General features: G+C 40.5%; 1 long non-coding RNA gene across 1 annotated transcript; it reads left to right on the top strand.

The window, feature by feature from the left end:
- Window positions 1-2,428: 2,428 nt before the first annotated feature.
- On the top strand, window positions 2,429-7,588 carry LOC138176450 (uncharacterized). Its single transcript, XR_011172243.1, has 3 exons — window positions 2,429-3,032; window positions 3,821-3,854; window positions 7,461-7,588. It is a non-coding gene; the product is annotated as an uncharacterized lncRNA (long non-coding RNA).
- Window positions 7,589-8,273: the final 685 nt, after the last annotated feature.

Here is an 8,273-nt window from a genome sequence, read left to right as displayed (position 1 = left end):
TGCAGAAAAAATCAGTCCTTGCCCTCAAGGAAATTACATTCTAATGGGGGAAGATAATGGGTTAAAAGGAGATGAAAAGGAAGGGGGAGAAGAGATGGAGGTACTTGGCATAGGGCATTGTTTAAAAAGTCTGGGACAGTGAGGTGTGTTGCCTGGAGAGGAATAAAGACATGGCTATTCCCTGGACTTTTCCTTTAAATTGGAGGTACCAGGAAGAACCAGCCAATTTAGAGAGAGAGGCTGTAGGGACTGGAGTATATTTCCATTATGTGAAGGCCATGGATAGGGCATTGGGTAGAGGGACCTTTTAGGGTGAAAAGGTTTCTGAGGGCATTTTCGAAAAGGAGTTAGGAGAGTCAGTAGTGTAGCCTGGAAAATAGTGAAGAGATGGCTGGCCTTCCTTAAAATGGATCAAGGGGAGTCAAGAATTTCTCATGTCCTTTGCTTTTAGTAGAGAGAGAGTAGATATTTGAATAGCGGAAATCTCCACATTACCACTGCTTTCATGCCAACTTTATGAACTGCTTCTAGAACTTATCCTCTAGTTCTTCTTTCTGGCTGGGTGGCTTATGATACAGTCTCACCATAGTATTTCCTCCATTCAACCTCACCGAAACCGATATGATTCGACCTTCTCATTTTTGGATTTCCACGCAGGCATACATAACCTTAACAATACAATGCTATTTTCTTGGCATCTTTTATATAACTTGTTCCTTTGAAATAAAATATGTTTTTCCATTGCCATATTCTAGTTAAAGGTCACACACTACCAAGTTTCAGTGATGTCTGTCTCCTTGCATTAATATCTCCGGTTCACTTTAGGAGGATGAATCAAGAAGTTTCTATTCAAGTTGATGAGTTTCTCAGACTGATGAGCATTGGTCTTTGCAAGTAACTAAGGGGTACTTCACTGAATATCAGCTTGTCCACTAGCACCACACTTACTGGATTATAGAGACAGGGAAACCTCCTGATGACTGGCTAAGAATCAATTGTACTTCCTTATCATCTATAAAAATAAGTTAGTTGGTCTCCCTTGCTCAGTTCAGGATATTTTCTTCTTTTCATTTTATGCCTTTTTATGGAGTGCATCAAGGGCAAGGAGGAGGGGATTTCCCCTGTCCCCCAAAGAGTTGTTAACAATGATTTGCAGCTGAAGTATATGGCAAGAGTCATGTACTTGCATGAAGCCTGAGAGGGGAGTTCAAAGACAATTTCTAAATCTTCTGTGTGGAGGAAGAGGGATTTTGAATTCCCTAGGCAGAAAGATCTTGAATTCTAGTATTCTAATCAGAGAGGGGACATTTTCCCAGGCAGCACTAACCATGGAGTTGTCTTGTAGGTAACCCCAAGTTAGAGAGTTGAGGGACTGAAACCTCGAAAGAGAGATTTCTTGAATCTTGTTCTTAGAGAAGGAGGCTTGTCCTTATCATCTGTGCATGGTCCTACTTGGAGAGCAAAGCTAGTGAATTTCAAGGATTGTGCAGGTTTGACAGGGTATTGATTGTTCAGTAGACCCCAAAGTAGGTTTACCATTAGAAGAAGATTAAACCACAGGGTGTCACTATGAGTCTGGAAGGGACTATGTATGATCTTATAGGAGAAAAGGATTTCACTGGAATGCCATGGTATTTTTCCAAGTTTCCTTTCAAAAGAGTTGATGGGATGTATTGTTCATGTATTTCTGTATCTATTTATGTACTCCTCTGAGTCTTTTGTACTTTCTTTGGAGTGAAATTCAAGCTGTCCCATACTAGATATGCATTTAATACCTACAATGCCTAAATGAGAGCTAGATAGCCTTTTATTCATATTTGGCTCATGTTTATTCACTATACCCTGAGTATATTAGGAGAATTTTCCTGGAGCAATTCCAGGTGGGGGCCATGAGGCTCCCAGGATTGGCCCTGGTTCTTATGAACCCAGAGCCCTGGAAGAGTGGCTGGGCCATGGCTTTCATGTGTATAGACATTTAAGAGCAAGAGCTTCCTGGACATTGTCTCCTGTGAATTATTAGGCATCTCCACATTCATTAATATCTGCAAAAGTGGCATTCAAGTGTTCAGTGTTATTGTTAACTTAATGTGTTTGTTTAAAAGGGGGAGGATGCCCAATTCCAGTGTATTTCTTGTGAGCGGACAGCCAGCAAGTTTGATGGGAAATCCTGTAGATTGTTTCCACATGGGAGTTTACAACACAAATAATTTGTTGAAATGGTGGGAGGCCTTGGAGGCAAGCGATGACGGTTTTTGATGATGGATTTTGCAGCCTTCTATATGAAATACAGAGGTATTTCCTGGGCGGAGGTGGGGGGGGGGTGTTATTGTGGGAGCAAGAGGGAAGCCAGAGGCAGATCTGGCATGGCAGGAGGCTGTCCTGAACTTGTACATGTACAGGCCAAGCTCCCTCCTCCCTTTTGTCCCAAAGATCATGTGTGCACAAATCACAGCCATACCTAAGCACACTACACAATGTAGCTTTGAATGGCTAGCCCCACAGGGCACATGCAGCTGCATGTGCTGCTTATGCCCAAGACACTTATGCAATACATATAGGAGAGTGCCTCCAACATATGCTATTTCACACAGTTATGCTTTAAGCAACCAAAGCACAATTTTACTTGAACTTGTTTAAGAAGTAGCTGTAAAATCAGGATCCCATATTCCAGGAGACTAATGTTGAATTTGAAACCTGGTTACATGACAATGGGCTTATGAAAGAATGAAAAAAGTCAATGGAGCCAGACCTAAGTGTCAGCAGACAGCTCCATGCTGTTCTCAGTTTCTACTAGAGCAGGACTCTAGCTCCCCACCTTCCTTCTCTCCCCACCCACAGCATGTTCTTTGATCTCTTCTGGCTTCCTTTTCTCTGAGGTCACTGATTGTTTTCTTCTCCATTAACTCCTAGAACCAATTCCTCTTCTCTTGGTTCTGGGGTCTTCTCAGCTGCATCTAGAGCTGAACCTCAGGAACTTTACCTTTGGAGAGAAGATGACATCCAACATGGAGGCTCTTATACTGCTGTCACAGGTGAGTATGGTGTGGGGATACTTGACCAGCCAATCAGAAGGTAGGAAGAGATTGATATTGAGTTATGGATCTTTTCTCCAACATAATTTTATCATCCCTTTCATTGATTACCACCTAACAACCTCCCTCCCCACCAACCTTTCCCAGAAGCTATGCAAGTTTACATTTGTTGTTGTCGAGTTGTTTTAGTTGTGTCCAACTTGTTGTGACACCATTTGGGATTTTCTTGGGATTCTTGAGCTCATTTTACAGGTGAGGAACTGTGGCAAACGGTTAACTAACACAGGGTTAAGTCACACAGCTAGTTAGTGTCTGAGGCTGGATTTGAACTCAGAAAGAGGAATCTTCCAAACCCAGTGCTCTATCTACTGTATCACCTAGATGCTTTGCAAATTCCCATCCTTTCCTGTTAAGGAGGATTATGGCAAGAATCTTGGCAATAATGACTGTGAGATAGATTCGCTTGTGATTGGCACAGGACAGACTGTTTTCTTTTCTTTTATAGAGATGGACAGTGAGGGTATCCTTGATCTCCTGGGGGATAATTTTGTCTTGTCATATAATCTGGAGGATTTCAATTTTCTATATGGGTAGTGGGTCCTCTTATCTAAAAAAATTTAGATAAGAGGTCCCTAAAGTATTACTCAGGCCCTAGGTAATAGAAGGGAGCCTGTGGCCAAGATTTCGTAATTTTTTACTTAGCATATTATGATGTTTTAAGAAGAATCAAGTAATTGAAGTATGTATTTATAATTTAACTTACTGTGAATGGCTTTTTATTTCCATAGATGCCTTGCTCTAACATCATATCATAAGATAGAGGTGAGTTTTTGTTTTTGAAGATTATAGATACATCATTAAAGTTGAACAAAGCAGTCTGTTTTCTGAGGTTCAGTCTAGCTTATTAGGGAAAAGCTCATTACCAGATTGGATACCAGGTGAAATGTATGTATGTATGTATGTATATGTATTTTGGCAATGGAAACTCCCCAGATAAAGAAAAAAATGCAAAATATCCCTTAGTCCTATGTGGCCTTTTCTGCTTTCACAGTGACAGTAGTAGAAAAGGAAGTATAGGGGGCTAAGAATCACAGAATGTGAGACCTAAGAGAGACCTCAATGACTATCACACTTAACTCATAAACAAAAAGGAATCCCCACTAGAACATGCCCAGCAAGTAGGTATCCAGGAAGATTTGGCAGCGGATTGGCTATATAGGATGAGTGAGGAATCAAAGCCTTCTCTTGTGAAGGCTAAGAATCTCAGAATGTGAGAGTTGCTAGGGACCTCAATGACCATCAAATTTAACTCATTGACAAAAGAATCCCCACTAGAACATGCCCAACAAGTAGTTATTTGTCTTGTATTTGAAGACCTCCCAGGAAGACGAACCCATTTCCTCCCAAGGCATCCCATTCCACTTTTAGACTGCTCTGATTGTTAGGAAGATTTCCTGACATCAGATATAAATATGCCTTTTTACAATGTCCACTCTTTGATCCTGGTTCTGCCCTCGCATTCCTTCTTCACATGACAACTCTTCAAATACTTAACATAGCTATCATATTCCCCTCTCCCCCCAGTCTTCTCCAGACAGAACATGCCCAGTTCTTTCAATGAATTCTTATGTAATAGAGACTCATATTCACCATCCTGGTTGCCTTCCTCTGGACACTCTCTCACTTATCAATGGCCTTCTTAAACTGTAGTGTCTAGAACTGAACACAGTACTCTGAATGGGTTTGATGAGGGCAAGGTCCAGTAGCATTGTCACCTCCCTTTTCCTGGAAGTTATGCCTCTCAATGCAGCCCAAGATTTCCTTAGCTTTTTTTTTTTTGGCTGCCACATCACAGTGCTGAATCATACTGAGCTTGCAGTCCCCTAAAACTCCTAAATCTTTCTCAGAACAACTGCTGGGTAATCATGACTCTTCCATATTACACTAATAAAATTGATTTGGGGGGGCAAGACTTTACATTTATCCTTAGTGAATTTAATCTTTATAGATTTAACCCCACCAACTCTCTAGCCTGTCAAGATCTGTTTTGGATTCTGAGTCTGTGATTCAGTGATATTGCTAAATCTCCCAGCTTTCTATCAACTGCAAATTTAATGGGTATGCCATCTATGCCTTTATCCAACTCATGAATAAAAATGTTAAACAGCACAAGCCCAAGCACAGATCCCTGGGGCACTCCCCTGGAGACCTGCCATGGTGACATTGAACCAGCAGTAGCTACTCTTTAAATCTGTCCACTGAAATAATTCAGCATTCACCTAATGTCTTGGTGCCTAGTCTACATCTTTCCATGTTCTCCACAAAAATGGTAAGAAATAATATATCAGAATTTTTGCTAAAATGTAGGTGAACTGTATCTCCAACATTTCCCTAGCCTCTGGTCAAAAAAAGAAAAGGAAATAACATTAGTCTGGCATGACCTGTTTTCTTGTTTTTTAAAGTCGATTATATTTAATTTTCAGTTTCATATTCTCTCCCCCTCCTTCTCCTCCTCCACCCATTGAAAAGGCAAGGCAAAACCCATTACAAATATAGTCAAGCAAAACTAATTCTCTCATTAGCCATGTCAAAAAAAAATAAAGAAAAAAGAGAAAAAATGAGCTTCAATATACACTCTGAGAAATGATTGTCATCTTGGTTCTTTGTAATTCTTGCTTCCCTTTTCAAATGTTCATCAACCGTGTCTTTAATGAGCCATTCTAGAATTTTCCCAGTTACTAACATCAGTCACTCGCCTATAGTTTGCAGATGCTTTCCGTTTTGAAAATTGGCACATTTGCTCTTCTCTAGTCTTGTGGCACTTTTATCATTTCCCTTGATAGTTCAAAGATCACTAACAGTAGCTCAGCAATCATATCTGTCAGTTCTTTCAGTAGCCAAGGATGTGGTTCATCTGGGTCAGGTGACTTGAAGTTAAGTATTCTCTTACCCTCTCCTTGTGTATCTTAATTATCAGCTCCTTGCTGTTTGTTTTTTGTTTTTGTTTTGTTTTGTCACTTCTATTTCAGAGGCCATTCTTCTTGGTGGAGAAAATAGAAGCAAAATTAAAATTGGGCAGCCCCTTCTTTCTCTTGTCAGTTGTTATCATCTCATCCACCCCAAATAAAGGTTCCAGGCAGCCAGATGGTGGAATGGATAGAGCACCAGGCCTGGAATCAGGAAGATGTGAGTTCAAATCTGGCCGCAGACCGTTAGTAGCTCTGTGACCTTGGGTAAATCACTCAACCTTGGGCTGTCTCAGTTTCCTCATCCTAAAATGGGGATAATAATAGCACCCACCTCCCAGGGTCACTAAGAGGAACAAATGAGATTATGAAGCACAGGGCCTGGCACAGAATAAGCACTATATAAATATTAGTTATCATCATCATCACCACCATCTCTTCTTTAATCTTATTCTTTCTCTCAATATAGCTTTAAAAAACACGACCCATTTTATTGTCCTTAGCTTTCCTTAGTAACTTCAGTTCATTCCGAGCTTTAGCTCTAATGCTAGTTTTTACAGGCTTGTGCCACAATCTTTATATTCAGCATGTTATCTGGCCTTACTTTCATTTTCTTCTTATATTTATTTTTTAAAAAATAAGATGTAAATTAGTTGGGGAATTCCATGTATTTGTCTTTTTAGAAAAATGCCATCTTTTGCTTCTCATTTGATTTGTCTCCTTTTGGGTCACATAGAATCATACAATTCTTATAGGGTCTATGAATGCTAGTTTAACTATTAGCACTCTAAATGTGAGATTCTTGCTCAAAAAATCAAGGAGTTTATATACTACTAGTGGAATGGAGTCAAATCTCTATTGACCCATTCTGACTATAAATGAATCCAGGAGATACAGAGGAAGTTGAATCTCAATGGGGAAAGACTCACAAGTTCTTTAAATAAGGGAGATGGTAGAGTGGGTGTTGGTTTTTGCACAAAGGTGTAATGGAAATGCAAATTTAAAGATCTTCCCTGCCCCTAGGCTAAAGTGCACCTGAAGCCTGGGGTGGGAGGCTTGTTTTTCAGTAGATACTTCTTGATTGGCCAGTGAGTCAATAAGGTTGTTACATTCTCTGAGCCAGGAGAAGTCTATATAAGCCCTGATGTGTAGCTTTGTTTTGGGGGCTCACTTTGAGAAGTGTTCTGTGATTTGATCTGTATTCTGAAAAGCCGTTGTCCAGAGCTCCCCCCCACCCCCCCTCCGGCTTTGAAAAACCCAGATGTTGACTGGATATGGATGTAATGGTTGGACAGTTTGGAAATCTGTCTACTTGATCTGTTTCTGTCTTGATAATTCTGCCTGTATGCTTTGAAGTTCGGGGTGCTGACCTTTTTCCCCTGAACAAGGTAAACGATATATGTCTGACTGATTAAAGTAAGCTTGTTAACCCATTTTGAGTTGCTTTCCTTTATGAAAGCAGATCCAAGAACCTGTATGGGCGGCAAACCCTGAGGACGCTTGGGGTGCTTGCTGCTACAAAAGGCCATAAGAAATTTAATTTCATTGGACATCTAGCACCTTGATCATATTGAGGAGCCTAATAAAAGATCACCATGAAAATGATTACTGCTCATGTGCCAATATCTATTGTAGGACATAACTATGTAGAAAAATTCTATAAAGAACCTAATGAGATCTTTTGAAGTCAGCATATAGCTTGATACTCAGTCTTCAATATGAAAATGAGCCTAGAGGAAGATAACAAAAGAAGCTGTATGGGAAAGGTGCACAGCCCAAGTGCTTCACTGGCATCAGACAAATGTAAAAAGGCTCAGAGAAGGGCCTCCCCATGTGTTGGGCATATTCTGTATGCAAGATTTATTGAAGGCTATGGCCAAGAATTCCATAGGACAAGAAGGCATGAATGGATTGCTATTTGTACCCATGGAAGGTGTACCCACATTGAGGAGATTACATTGAAGTATCAAAGTGAAAATAATTTGTAGCCTAACATCTCCACAGGCCACGCTGATAAGTCTGCATTTTAAACAGATGACTGAGCACCTTGGGTAAGCCACTGTTGAAGAATAACTACATAGGAAAAATACTGGAGATGGAAAAGGAAAAGACTATATTTTGCAGGAGAACTCCTGAGCTGCTGGGTGGTTGTGATGGCAGAAAAGTCACCCACAGCATAATGCCAGGGAATTTTCCACGGGCATAATTTATCATAGAATGTATCTCCAATTTCTTCCCTTCCCTTCCCTTCCCTTCCCTTCCCTTCCCTTCCCTT

The sequence above is a fragment of the Petaurus breviceps genome, unplaced genomic scaffold (genome assembly GCF_028583685.1).
Source record: "Petaurus breviceps papuanus isolate PSGF00001 unplaced genomic scaffold, PetGlider_PUasm1.0 89352, whole genome shotgun sequence".
NCBI classification, from domain to species: Eukaryota; Metazoa; Chordata; class Mammalia; order Diprotodontia; family Petauridae; genus Petaurus; species Petaurus breviceps.
This window is presented reverse-complemented; position numbering and strand designations above follow the sequence as displayed.